Raw genomic sequence first — 15,045 nt, 5'->3', positions numbered from 1 at the left:
TCCAGTGGGTGTAAGAGGTAGCTTACAGAGGAGAGGAAGCTCAGGTTTGTGTTTTTGCATGGTCTCATCTGTAGGGCCTAAGTGGGTTTGTGTGCATTCACCTGCAGGCCTTATCCAGTGGTCCTGGAAAAGAGTTATCTCAGCCACACCAACTAGCAATATAAACAGAAAACTCATGACTTCTGAAATTAATTTTGTTTAATGCAAGTGTATTCTTGCAACATAATACAGGATTTAACTTGATTTCATTTGTTTAATCCATTCATTAAAGATTTTTTTAAGAAGAAATTGGTTTGGTTTGGGGTTTTTTTGGGTTGTTCTCTCCCTCCTCTACCCTCAAAAGCCTGATTCAATAGTCTGTATTTATCACAAACTAGCTGCTAAAGTGTAGAGACCGAGGTGCTTAAAATAAAGAACATCTTGAACTGCTAAATATTTGTTTGTGCTGAATTGGATTGAATGTAAGCTCCAAACAGTAATTAAAGTTGTTTAGTAAATTAATGATTTCTTGTGAAGGGGAGTAAGTTAATCATTGAGGAATTCAGCTCTATTCTATTCCAGAGTGCCAAAATGAGGGAAAAAAGAAATTTCAGAACAATTACTAGCAGAATTTTTTTTTGTAGTGAAATGTTTGGAAGCCATCCATGAACTGCTTTACATTTCTCACGTCTATGAACTCCTTTTAACTCAACTTAAAAAAAAAAAAGTTATCTTTAATAAAAATTGGAAAAGTGTTTGCATAAAGATGGGAAACTTGAATGTCAAGTTCTAGACAGTATAACTGCTGTCTCTAAATTGAGACTAAGGTATACATAGCAAAAGTATTTCTATTCTGTTTATGAGGTCCGATTGATTTTAAAAAAATCATAACAACATATGCTAGAAGTCAGAGAAAGAAGCTACAACAAAAATCCTGACAATTACCCTTTTCCTCTTCTTTCTCTCCAAACGTTGGAAAGTCTTTTTTGTTTGTCCTTTTCTGTTCACACAAACCAAGCACAAACCAATGCATAGATGTGAGTGGAAATATGAAGAAACATATAAACATTTTTATCTTTAACTTTAGATGTGCTAGATCAGAATTCTAACCAGTTTCATTCAGGAAATAAAAAAGAAGAAAGTGCTTCAAAATGTTTTGGCAGAGGAGAGGAGCAACTTAGGTTTTTTTTTCAGCTTCCTAACTTTAAGCTACCTTAAAAATAATCTTTTAGTAGTAAGAAATTCAAGAACAAATAAATAAACCAGCACTGTAAAGAAAGAAAATGCTATTTTCTAGCTTTATTTGTTGTGATTGATTTAGATGCCTAAGCTTTTTAAACTGTGTTCATACCTCTGAAGGTGTATAACTTAAATGCATTTCTCTTGTGTTGCCAGAATTTTAAGATGATTAGCACCTTGTGCACAGTAGAAATCTCAGGTAGCAAGTAAAGAGTTTAGCCACTGAAGGCATTCGATACCACAGCAGAAGCACTTTGAATGAATTCCCTGATGAACAATTCACAGAATGAAGATTGAGATGCAAAGGCCCACTGCTCCAGGGCTTCACCAGTATTAGGATGTTTCATCATATGCCATGCATCGCATGGCATGTGAAAAGACAAGGCTAAAACTAATCTCACAAACATTCTATACTTAAAATCAAGCATTTGAGTAATTCAGTTGAGCTTTAGGAAACTAAAATGTTCTTAAAGCTAAGCATAAAAACAGTGGAAGAGGAAAACAGACTCTGATAATCTGAAAGAATTAATAAATATGATACACTAGCTATTAGATTGGAATTATGTAATTGTTTTATATGTGTGTTTCACTGCATAAAGCTTGAGCAATTGGTGCTGTTTTTTGGAAGTTTCCTGATTATGCTAAAATTGTATAAGCAAAATAATGTGATACCATAAATCAAGATGCAATAAATGGTTTGGCCTTTTTGTTTGCCATTTATAAATGTCTGGTTTGCATTTGCCATTAAAATCACAAATGGTACCTCAGGGTGCAAAAGGAATTAATGGAATTAAAACTTGCTTGTGTTGTGGAATCTCTCTCTCATATTTATTGCATATAATTCTGCTTACCACTGGGTGCAGAGTGATTTTCCTTAGCAGGTGGAAAAGAGTTTTTCCTTAAAAATGGCACATTTAATAAGCAGATTAAGTTTTAGGTAGAACATTAGTGTATGGAAAGTTTGGAAATATAGATGATCAACCATGCCAGCTTTGAAACTGTCACAATGAAAGGAAGCAGCATTATTATTTGAAACAAGGTAAATTAGAACTTAGATATAATTTTTCTGTTGTTGATAAAGTTAGATAAGTAGAAGAAACATTTAAGTCAATACAACTAATGTCTGATCATAGCTGTCATTTGTGGACAAGAGGAGCTTAGTTATTCAGTGTGATAGAGCGGGTCCATCTGGTTCTTGTGGATTTTCAGAATTTATTTATCTAAGCCAAATCTCAGTTTACAAAGCCCAGAATTAGATCTTGGTTACTATGATGAAAGACACAATATAAAGATTTAAATGAATCATGGATACTGTATTTCTGTAGAACAGAGAAATAGGAGAAGAATAAGGTTTAAGACTGCTGATGTTTCATGCAGAAAGGGAATGACTGAAAAGTTCAAGTCCTGAGTTATAGGTGACCTTATGTATTCTAAAAAGTCAGAGACTCTTCAGGAAAAGATAGCATAAGTCACAAATTGTGTAGAATGTTTTGACTCAGAAGTGGGCCCAGAATCTCCTGGTGTTTTCATCTTGTAGTTGCTGTTTATTGTCTTCTGGTGGTGCCTGCCCAGCTTATGCAATGAAAACATGTGGTTTATCTTGCTTCCATGTAAAACTGGGGAATTGGATTCCAGCATAATTAACTCCTGTCAGCTCTGTGTTCTGCTGGGGATTGTGGGAAGTACTGTGGCTTCAGCACATGGACTTCCATCACATACTTGACAATGCTCTTCTTGGTCACTCATCAACTGCTATCAGAATCAGTGTGTGCAACTCGCTGTTCATACTGCAGTCAGAATTTCTTCTGCTAAGCTTTCTGCTATTCTGAAATTGTAATCCCTCTGGACATCTTATGAAGTGAATGTCTAATTCATCTGCTGGAGAGTTGTCTCTTGACTTTATAATTTGTAGTGGACACCTGCATTTTTGAAGTTCAGTGAAATCGTGTCATGTTGGCTCATCTTAATCTCAAACTGAGATTAATTTGGATTGAGGTCCTGTGTCTTTCAGAGGGAAAAAAAAAACCCATCATCAGTGTCTACAGCATTGTAGCTGGGAATCTGGAAGTCCTTGTAAAGTGGCTGTTTAATGCCTATGATAATTTCAAAGTTAATATTAGTTATACAGTGAAATACCATCCTGTAGGAATTTTGAACCTAAGTGTTAGGATTTAAGGAAAATCATATATTTCCAGTCTAGATTATTAGAATCATCAGTGATATCAAAAATTTGAAGGTTGCTTGTCAAATAGTACAGAAAAAAAATGAACTTCTTAAGTTCAAAGAATTTTAAGACTGCAGTTTTTATTACATGTGAAATGAAATTGTGAAAATATATAAAAAATACTTATTTTTTCTGAAATATCAGCTTCTGTGTGATCTTGACTATGCTACTTGTAAAAATTTGTAAGATAGATACGTCAAGTAATGACAGGATTGGTTCTGATGACTTGGTTAAATTAAGACAGTCTTGTCACTTAAATGTTGTCAGGTTTAACAATGAAGTTGATGAGAGTATCTGAACTATATCTGGAAATTTTTCTGTATCTGCAGAATTGATGGCATTGCTTATATCAATCTAACCATAGTTCGGAATTTCATTTTAGAGTTAGAATTAAATAAATGTCGATAAATCCATCAGTCAGATTATGCTTTCTTCACTTCACATGGAGTTCAAGTGTTGTCAATAATGTTTTAATTTCTGACTTATTTGTATGACATATGTGTATCTACAAGTACCTCCAGCAGGTATTTTTTGTTTCTTTGACTCATGTCCCTTTGTTTCTTTTCCTAGTTAACCATATCCCTTTCACCAGGGATATATATCTGTTGGCATGTTTTCTTCCTCCTTGACCTTGAAAATTTATAACAATATGCACCCCAAACATTTCACACAAAATAATTTTCTCCTTTAAAATGTTCATGGACATTTAGTTGTATTGAGAATGTGAAGCATCACATCCTGTAAGATGTGTCAAATTCAAAATCCATACTGGCAGTACTGGTCGTGTACTCAAGTACAAGCTTCTTGTACTTAATGGAAAAAAAATGCTAATGACATGAAGGAAACAGAGAATAATACAAATTAAAACTGGAACAAATGTTGCTTTGGGACAGATGGAGAGGAAAATGATGTGTATAATTCAAAGCCAAAATAAATAAGAGAAAGCAGTATGTGAACAAATGCTTAATCAGTCTGTGCTACTGAAAGCTCTTCTACCATTCTAAACTTTTTTGGGGTTTTGTTCTTTTGTGTACTTTTTCATATCACATCTGTATGGTTAGAACTTAATCTTTTGTGCTGTGAATCACCTTTTGGTAGGTTTAGAAATTGCATGTCACATGTTAGATGCTGTCGTAATCTAGATGATACATCTTAGTTGAGTCTCATTTTTTAAAAATGCAGTTGAAAATTGACAAAATGGAGTTGGGACCTCTACACAATTTTTAAATAAGTTAGTTTAATAATCTGGAAGATATTTTTGTGTTTCATGAATCAAAACTGAAATTATGGGATAATGCTGCAAAATTTCAGAAGTGGCATAAATTTCTGCCTAGCTCAGTGCACAGTAAAATGTGGTAGACATTATTAAAACTCAATTACTTTTTTAAAAAAACCCTCACAATGCTACTGAGATGTTGAGAGGACCTAAATTATACTCTAGTTCTGTGCAGGAGCGTTCCCCAAATGCTTATTTTGCAATATGTTATTGTTACATATTTTTCATTTGATTTTGCATTGCTTCTTTGTATGGTATCCTTGTTTGCCTTGATACTTTATTTTTTTGTTCTGTGTTTGCTTTTTCTCTACAAAGCAAACAGCATGGAATATAGTAAACAAACTGGAGAAAAATGAATACTCTGAACATTTGTCTTGAATTATTGGAAAGCATGCAATTATATTTTTATTTATTTGCTTATTAAGAACCAAACAGAGAAGAGCCACATGTTCCCATATTTCTGATCAGCCCCAGGCTGTGCACCAGCTCTACAGGTTATATACTGCAGGAAATAATTCACAACTTCTGTGGCCAGTCTCTTCTTCTTTCACTCTATTTCAGTACCTTAATTTTTTATGTCTCTTTAGGTTCATGTCATGGCAACAGTTTCTCCCAGTGGCTTGAATATATCTGAGGCAGATAAGTTTGTGTTAAACAATGTGATCCTTACTTGTGGCTATTTGGATCAGATAGATGGTCTAAATTTCATTAGGATACTGAATCTGTCAGCTTTGTGGGATCCTTGGGATTACTTGAAAATGATAAAGCCAAAATTTATGTTGTCAGGGTAGAAAACATTGTAACTTCCACTGCTGAACATGAAATATTTCTGAAATATTGTTCAAACCCTTACAAGAATCTACTTTCATAAAATAATAGAAAAGGAAAGGAAAAAACCCAAAACAAAGGAAAAAAACTGCAAAATAAACAAAACAAAACAAACCTAAAAAATCAGGATCTTCAAGTACTTCAGGGTTATGAAAAATAACTGCTATGACTAAATTATGCCTTTACATTAAGGTTAGTGTCTTTTTCCAGAACACTTTACTAATTAATATAGTAATAGGCCACAAGCCAAACTGAAAAAATAGTCAGTTTTCCTGCTCCAAATATATTTCTCTTATGCAAATTTTTCCTTATATGAATATTCAAGATACATATGAATAGCTGCATATGCACATATACACAGATTTATCTCTGTATATATGCCACCACACACAGAACAATTGCTGTACAGCCATTCAGCACTCATTAGTATATGAGGATTTTGTAAATTCTGTACATGCTGTGCAATGGTACAACAGTGCTTGCTTTCTAATGCATCTTAACTGGCAATGTCAGTCACACCCAGAAGATGTTGTCAAAGAGGACTTGATTCCTTCTACAGAATGTATCTCTGCTATGTGCAATGAATCACTCTTGGAGATGCTGATGCTTTTCTCTGAACTCAGGAAGCTTTCTCTGAAAGGGAAGCTAAGGCTAGATGTCTACCTGTTAGGTGTTGAATCATGCATGGTAAATTCCACCATAAAAGCCCCACATCAGTTGTCTTGCCATCGTTCTGCTGACTATCTTCTGATTAAAGACTGATTGTACATTTGTCTGTTTTGATCACTGTAGTATAAAAATATCGCTCCATCTTCCAAGGAGGAAGCGTGACTTGTTTGTTAAGTGGGAGAGACAGCAGTGTCACAGAAATGACTGAAATCTTCAGAAGGGAACCTGCTGGTGAGGAGTAAAACAGCTGAGATGGCAGTTGGGTATTTTGTTTGTCTGACTGAAAGAAAAAAGTGGAAGCTCATGGGAATGACAGACCACTGTCAGTAGTGAATTGCTCTGAAAGAGGAGAAGAGACATTTTCTAACTTACTTGTCATGATGTCCTTGACTAGAAAAAGCATGTCATAAAAGAAAATGTTTAAAACTTTGAACATTTTTCTGTTAGTGTTTTAGTCAATGATTATATTCTGTTGTAGAGAGATTTTGTGGTGGAAAAGGATCATTTTTGTCCTTCAATCTGTCAATCAAAAACCTTTCTTTATAGCAATGAGTGATGGGGAGAACTTGATACAATCTTCAATATTTTAAAATATTTTTGGATGAGTAAAGATACTAGTTTTTCTTAGGAATTATTTGCTAGTTACTTGCATTACTTGATGTAGATAAAAGGTGTGTTTAATATTAGAGAATCATTTAGTGATGTAGATAGCAGTTGTTCCTTGAAAATAATCTCAAAGTCTCATAATTTAGCAATTTGCTTAACCGCCTTCTTTAAGTCTTATCTGAGCATAACTTTTAACATTTCCATTTACCGAAGTTATTCTGAAAATGTGAAAATACCTGGTGTACTTTATTTATCTCACACTAGGTTTTTTAATCTGATTTTTTAAATCGAGTATCCTTCTGACTGATATAGATTATGGTGAAAATCTACCCTCCTTGCTGTAAATACGGTAACAAAACTGCTGTTGATTATATTGTGTTTGCATTTATTCCTTCTGGGAGCCACACTTACTGTACTACCTATCAAGTAATGCATATGGTTGTATTTTCATCTGAGTTAATAATTCATTCCAAACAACTTGTTTTTCCTTTCAGCTTTAATGGGCTAGTTATCTGTGCTTTACAGCCATGGTCAAGATAATTACTTTGAGTCCCTGCCACAAAGAGAAAAAACCCAGTGCACTGAGATGACCATGCTTATGGTGGTGCATAATGGGAGAGCCTGGGCTTTGCTGACTTATTTGCCAATAGTGTGTTGTTTAAAGTGTTTCAGTGTATCACTGTTACAAGGAAAGGTTTCCTCCATGTCCTTCTTACTGATGTACCCATTCAGAGAAGAAACAATTCAGCATTCATTTTCTCTCACCTTCAAGAACTGCGTAGGAAGTTGCAGAACCTTTTCTTGGGTGGACCCATCCATTGTGGTAAACCCATTAACTGTGATACAGCAGAACAAGAATTCTAATCCAGAGAGAATGAAAGAGGATAGCAAAACACTGAGGCCTGGATTAGTCCTCTCTAATGCTAAAAGTTTGAGGGTGGTGTGTCTACTGACTACTCTGGGCTTCCCTGCAGTAGAAGGAGAGAGAGCATCCTCCACAGCACTCAAGATCTGGATGGGCTTGACTGTGTGGCAGAAGTTCCTGTCTCTCCACTAACTTCCCAGCTCTCCACCAAAGGGAGCAGAAGGCAACATTCCTGTTATCCTATATGGCTGAGCACCCACTAGGCTTTTCTTGTAAAACCCTTGCAAGCAGAATTCACAGCAAAACATAATTTTAGTGACCTTCAATACAGTCTGTTTCCAAAACATATCTGCTATTCCTTTTCTATAAATAATACATATGTGGCTTGGGGCTCCTACATCAAGTTAGCACTAATCATCAATTGCTTTATCATAAGAGGTATTAGTGCTATTGTGTCAGTGGTGAAAGAGACAACGTGATGCAAATCTATCTTATGGCAGCAAAAATAATTATGAAGATGAGCACTACTGTGTTCCTGAGGATCAGTAGTCTACTGGAATAGTCTGTATTGCTAACAACAAAGTAGCCTTTAAAAATCCAGTATTCCATTCAAAAAGCCCAAAGGGAAAAAAAGCGACAGTTGGAATAACCTGCTTGAGCATCCATTCTACACACTTACCATAATGAGTCAGTTGTGGTCATCCTGTTTTAGTAATGAAATCTGAAATACCACAGAAAATAGTGATCTGCACTCAACTGGTTAGTCATGCACAGAGTTATCATTCTTGTTAACATACATGTACCCTATGCTTACTGTAGATTTGTATTAACCTGATTTTACTGTTTGCTTTAATCGCTTCAAAGGCGTTGATGTAAAATCATTACGAAATAGTGTAAAATAAACCTTTCAAAATAATAAAAAATTATTTTCTCTTTCTCGTAGCAAGCACCTTACTGAATGAGGGAATTCCTGCTCACGAGAATAAATCAGGTGCTTTCTATCTCTGTAAATCCAGAAGAATTCATTAGTTGTGCAACTAGTCTGTGACAGAAACATATTAACCTTGGGCACTAGACCAGAGCTATCTTGAAGGAAAATGCAACATATGGGAAGACAGAAGAAAGTGTGTGCTGTGGGAGGTTCTTTTTATGAAATATGGAGTCTCTGTGAAAGCTGCCCAGAAAATTAGGAAAATGGAATTGATCCAAACACAAATAGATTAATAGACACACTTCAACTAGCAACAGAGTTGACAGACAAATTAGTTAGTAGTTGCTAAAATGAAAGATTCATCACACAATTTCCATCTTGTATATTGTAACTGGCATGTAGTTGTTTGAAAAATTGCTTCATAAAATTAAATTGGACTGTATAGATCTTGTATCTAGTTTAAATTAATTTAGATGGCCATGTGGATCCAAGTGAAAGGTCAGTCCATGCTTCATTTTCTGCTTAACCCTGAGAAGTGACACCTTATGTACACTGTATTCCTTTATTTGTACATCTCTTCCCTAGGTATTTCTCTGATATCCCCCATATTCTGTAGCTAGCTACCTGTTAATTTTTGCTTAAAATAGATTTAAATTATATCAGTTTAAAATTCTGTAACAATTATATAGCAATCTCTTCTGAAATGTCAAAGGCAAAATCTTTTTTCTCTTGAGCTGGTGGTAGGCTGTTCGTAAATTGAAAATGAACACGTGTAGGTAGAGTTGCCATGTGTTCATATGGGTATGGGGTGGTAGGAAACTTACTCTTTTGAGGTCACTGACCAAAATGCATGCTGAAATATTGTTTTGAAAGTTAAGGAAATGTCCTGGAGTGACTTTATGATACTAGTATCCCCAACTGTCTACTTTATGTTATATATTAAGTTCTGCACCTTTAAGACTGGCTTTGAGAGCAAGAGAGGGGGAAGAAGAAGCGTGCAGTTTGTGTTAAGGAAAAACATCACTCCCACACATCCCGCTCCTGGACTGTGGTGTCTGCAGCACGAACAGACAGCGGGACAGAGCTTCTCTCTGGCTTTTAATTAGTTTTAGCTAACTGAGGCAGAGGAGTTCCCTAGACCTTTGTTTTTTTCCTTTTCTTGGATCTGTGCAAACCTGCTCTGGACTGAACACCCAGCCAGATCCCAGGAGCTCACGCCTTTGGCCCACCTTTGGCACTTTCTAGCGCTGAAAGGACTGATAAGGAACGTGAGCGAGCCGAGCTACACCACATGAAAAGGACTTTTCTTCCTAGACTTGCCATCCCATCGAACAGCAAGAAGTTTTATTATTTAATATTATTCAATTTCTGTTAAATAAACAGCTTTTTCCACTTCTCTCCAAGAACTTTTTTTTTTTTTTTCCCCTTTTCCAGATCAGTTAGTGGGGAGGGGGCATTTCCCTAAGGGGATCCCCATTTGGAGTTTTCATCCCTAATTTGCCCTAAACTAGGACAAATACAGCTTTGGCGCCCAACGTGGGGCTCAAACCCACGACCCTGAGATTAAGAGTCTCATGCTCTACTGACTCAGCTAGCTGGGCCAGACATGCTGGAGCTCCAGTACGAGCTGGAGTCCAAGGCAGCGAAGTGGTACGCCACTATTGACATTGCCAATGCATTTTTCTCCATTCCCCTGGCAGCAGAATGCAGGCCTCAGTTTGCCTTCATGTGGAGGGGAGTGCAGTACACCTGGAACCGACTGCCCCAGGGGTGGAAGCACAGCCCCACCATCTGCCATAGACTGATCCAGGCTGCCCTGGAAAAGGGTGAGGCTCCAGAACATCTGCAGTACATTGATGACGTCATTGTTTGGAGAAAGACGGCTGAAGAGGTCTTTGAGAAAGGAGAGAAAATCATCCAGGTTCTCCTGAACGCCGGTTTTGCCATCAAGAAGAGCAAAGTTAAGGGACCAGCTCGTGAGATTCAGTTCCTGGGGGTAAAGTGGCAAGATGGACGGCGTCAGATTCCTACTGATGTCATCAACAAGATCACAGCAATGTCTCCACCAGCCAACAAGAAGGAAACGCAAGCTTTCCTAGGTGCCATAGGTTTTTGGAGGATGCACATTCCTGAATACAGTCAGATTGTGAGCCCTCTCTACCTGGTCACCCGCAAAAAGAACACTTTCCATTGGGGCCCTGAACAACAACAAGCCTTTGCTCAGATCAAGCAGGAGATCGCTCGTGCAGTAGCCCTTGGCCCAGTCAGAGCAGGACCAGACGTGAAGAACGTGCTCTACTCTGCAGCTGGGAACAATGGCTTGTCCTGGAGCCTTTGGCAGAAAGTGCCTGGGGAGACTCGAGGCCGACCACTGGGATTCTGGAGCCGAAGCTACAGAGGGTCCAAAGCCAACTACACTCCCACAGAGAAGGAAATCTTAGCTGCCTATGAAGGAGTTCACGCTGCCTCAGAAGTGATTGGCACAGAAGCACAACTCCTGGCACCCCAACTACCAGTGCTGGGGTGGATGTTCAAAGCAAAGGTTCCTGCTACCCACCACGCCACCGACACTACATGGAGCAAGTGGATCGCCCTCATCACGCAGCGCGCCCGTATTGGAAACCCAAATCGCCCTGGGATTTTGAAGATAATTACAAACTGGCCGGAAAGTGAAAACTTTGGTCTCACTGATGAAGAGGAGCAGGAACAAGTGACACAGGCTGAAGAAGCTCCACCATACAATCAGCTGCCAGCAGAAGAAACATGCTATGCTCTGTTCACTGATGGTTCCTGTTGCATCGTAGGGATGAACCGAAAGTAGAAAGCAGCCGTATGGAGCCCCACACGATAGGTCGCAGAGGCCTCTGAAGGAGAAGGTGGATCAAGTCAACTTGCTAAACTCAAAGCTGTTCAACTGGCCCTGGATATTGCTGAAAGAGAGAAGTGGCCAAAACTCTACCTCTACACTGATTCATGGATGGTGGCCAATGCTCTCTGAGGATGGCTGGAAAGGTGGAAAAGGGCCAACTGGCAACACAGAAGAAAGCCAGTCTGGGCTGCTGATGAGTGGAAAGTCATTGCCACCAAGGTAGAGAAACTGTGAGGGTCCGTCATGTAGATGCCCATGTCCCCAGGAGTAGGGCTAATGAAGAGCACCAAAACAATGAGCAGGTGGATCAGGCTGCAAAGATAGAGGTGTCAAAGACAGACTTAGATTGGCAACACAAGGGAGAGTTGTTCCTAGCTCGATGGGCCCATAATGCCTCAGGCCATCAGGGAAGAGATGCCACCTATAAGTGGGCACGAGACCGAGGGGTGGATCTAACCATCTAACCAGGTTATCCATGACTGTGAGACGTGTGCCACGATCAAGCAAGCCAAGAGGTTGAAGCCGCTATGGTACGGTGGGCGTTGGTCCAAATATAGGTATGGGGAAGCCTGGCAGATTGACTACATCACACTGCCCCAAACCCGCCAAGGCAAGTGCTACGTGCTCACAATGGTAGAAGCCACCACTGGATGGTTAAAAACCTACCCTGTGCCTCATGCCACTGCCCGGAACACCATCCTGGGACTTGAAAAGCAGGTCCTTTGGAAGCATAGCACCCCTGAGAGGACTGAGTCAAACAATGGGACTAATTTCAAGAATAACCTTATAAACACCTGGGCTAGGGAACATAGCATTGAGTGGGTGTACCATATGCCCTACCATGCACCTGCTGCAGGAAAAGTGGAGAGGTACAATGGACTGTTAAAGACTACCTTGAAAGCGTTGAGTGGGGGATCTTTCAAAAATTGGGAGCAGCATCTCGCAAAGGCCACCTGGATAGTTAATACCCGAGGTTCCACCAATCGAGCAGGCCCAGCCCAATCCGAGCCCCTGCATATAGTAGACAGAGACAAAGTCCCAGCAGTACATCTCAGAGGTTTGTTAGGAAAGACAGTTTGGATCAATTCTACTTTGAGTACAGACAAACCCATTTGTGGGGTTGTTTTTGCTCAGAGACCGGGTTGCACATGGTGGATAATGCGGAAAGATGGAACAACACAATGTGTACCTCAGGGAGATCTGATGGTTGAGTGAAGATCATGAATGAATGCCCTTGTCTGTATATAATGTATGTGTTATAGGGTTAAAATATATATATATTAATTTTGATAATAAGTTGACGATATGGGGATAAGGGGTGGAATGTCCTGGAGTGACTTTATGATACTAGTATCCCCAATCATCTGGTTTATGTTATATATTAAGTTCTGCACCTTTAAGACTGGCTTTGAGAGCAAGAGAGGGGGAAGAAGAAGCGCGCAGTTTGTGTTAAAGAAAAACATCACTCCCACACATCCCGCTCCTGGACTGTGGTGTCTGCAGCACGGACAGACAGCAAGACAGAGCCCTCTCTGGCTTTTAGTTAGTTTTAGCTAGCTGAGGCAGAGGAGTTCCCTAGACCTTTGTTTTTTTCCTTTTCTTGGATCTGTGCAAACCTGCTCTGGACTGAACACCCAGCCAAACCCCAGGAGCTCACGCCTGTGGCCCCCCGGGGCCCGGGCCTCGTCACTTTCTAGCACTGAAAGGACTGATAAGAACCTGAGCTAGCCGAGCTACACCACATGAAAAGGACTTTTCTTCCTAGACTTGCCATCCCATCGAACAGCAAGAAGTTATATTATTTAATATTATTCAATTTCAAATTTTTTTTTCAAATTATTATTTAATACTATTCAATTTCAAATAAACAGCTTTTTCCACTTCTCTCCAATAACTTTTTTTTTTTTTTTCCCCTTTTCCAGATCAGTTAGTGAGGAGGGGGCATTTCCCTGAGGAAATCCCCATTTGGAGTTTTCCTCCCTAATTTGCCTTAAACTAGGACAAGCGAGAATTTTTCAGGTCGAGTATCTTCACTGTGAGGAGGACTTCAGTCATTGTATGAGGAGTGTTTGAGTTGGTGTACATGAAGATCTTTTGCCCTAGAACATTTAGATAAAAATATTTTGCCAAATCAAATTAGATTTCAGACCTAGAGTTGAAGTAGTTATAAAAGAATTAAGAAAAGTCAAGTCTGAATTATGAAACCAATATAATTTATAACAGTGTCACAAATCAAACTGACAAAGTGGTACTTGTTAGCAAAAATGTTCATGTATCGGGAACTTCTGTTGTGAAGTAGAATGCAGTGTCATGGATGAGTGCAAGATATAAGATATAAGATACTATTTTCTCCATTTATCTCTGGCTATGTTTCCTCAGAAAACTAGTGGACCAAGTCTGGCTGGGACAGAGTTAATTTTCTTCACAGCACTTGATATGGTGCTGTATTTTAGATTTATGACCAAATGGTACTGACAGAACACTGGTGTTTTGGCTATTGCTGAACAGCATCAAGGTCTTCTCTCTTTGTCTCCACAGTGAATAGATTAGTGGGAGAAAGAACTGGGAGGGCACATTACTGGTCAGATGACTCAAACTAACCAGTGAGATATTTCATGCCATTGTGTCATGCTCAGCAAGAGAAAGAGGAAAAAAGCGTTTTAGTCCATCTTAGGACAGGCTGGCAATCTTTCCATGAGAAGTGGTTAATGATCAGTTTTGCATCACTTGTTTTGTTTTGTTTCTCTCTTCTTAAACTTCTGTTTCACTTATTAAACAGGTTTTATCTCAATCCCCAAGTTTTCTTGCTTTTCCTTTCCTCTTCCTTCATCCCACTGTGGGTGGAAGAGAGCAAGGTTGTGTGGTTGTTTAGCTGCTTTCTGGGGTTAACACACAACAGCTTGCTAGTCTAATAATTCACTTGCCTCTCTCCCATCCCACATGCTATTAAGACCTAGGAACTGTAGGGTTCAAAAGTGCTAAATGATCTGTATGATATTCTTTACAAGTTGGGAAAGCGTATGTCTTATTTCTTACTCAGATTATATGTAATGTATCACTCAGTTTTACTGTTTAGCCAGAAGAAGTCTCAGATTTGAGGAAGCATTATGCTTTTTTTTTTCAAAGCAACATTAGAAAATATGCCATTATTAGAAGATTTTATGCCTGAAAGCTGTTAGAATTAGTAGGTTTTGTTTGCTGGAACTTGCAGCATCTGGAGTTTGGGATGTTCAGAGCATGGAAAACAGATTACTGACAAAATGGGGGAAGAAGATCCCCAAATGGTAGAGGACCTATCTGTACATTTCCTACAACAACCAACAAGGCTCTAAGTTGTCCGTGCAGCAGTTCCTTTCTGGGAGATGATAGAGGGACATCAGTGCATCAATAAGTGTGTGTGTTGATTTTCTCTTTTGCTAAGCACAGACTGTGTGCTCTGAAGTGTTCTCTGTGTTCAGAAGTAAATGATGTGCATTTTGAAGGCTCTGTTTCCATGCTTTTACCACCAGCAGTTACCTACTGCAAGACCTGCAACAGGCCAAGTTACTCAGATCAATTT

The 15,045-nt window shown here is 38.8% G+C and overlaps 1 protein-coding gene and 1 non-coding gene across 3 annotated transcripts in view; one reads left to right on the top strand and one right to left on the bottom strand.

The window, feature by feature from the left end:
* SNTG1 (syntrophin gamma 1) overlaps positions 1-15,045 on the top strand; it is a 318,063-nt gene that overhangs the window by 82,603 nt on the left and 220,415 nt on the right. The gene's annotated exons all lie outside the window — the stretch shown is intronic.
* Positions 10,146-10,218, bottom strand: TRNAK-CUU (transfer RNA lysine (anticodon CUU)). Its single transcript has one exon. It is a non-coding gene; the product is annotated as a tRNA-Lys (tRNA).

This window comes from Pseudopodoces humilis, chromosome 1 (assembly GCF_049639895.1).
Source record: "Pseudopodoces humilis isolate 2021_Gansu_Grassland_sample_001 chromosome 1, ASM4963989v1, whole genome shotgun sequence".
Lineage (NCBI taxonomy): Eukaryota > Metazoa > Chordata > Aves > Passeriformes > Paridae > Pseudopodoces > Pseudopodoces humilis.
This window is presented reverse-complemented; position numbering and strand designations above follow the sequence as displayed.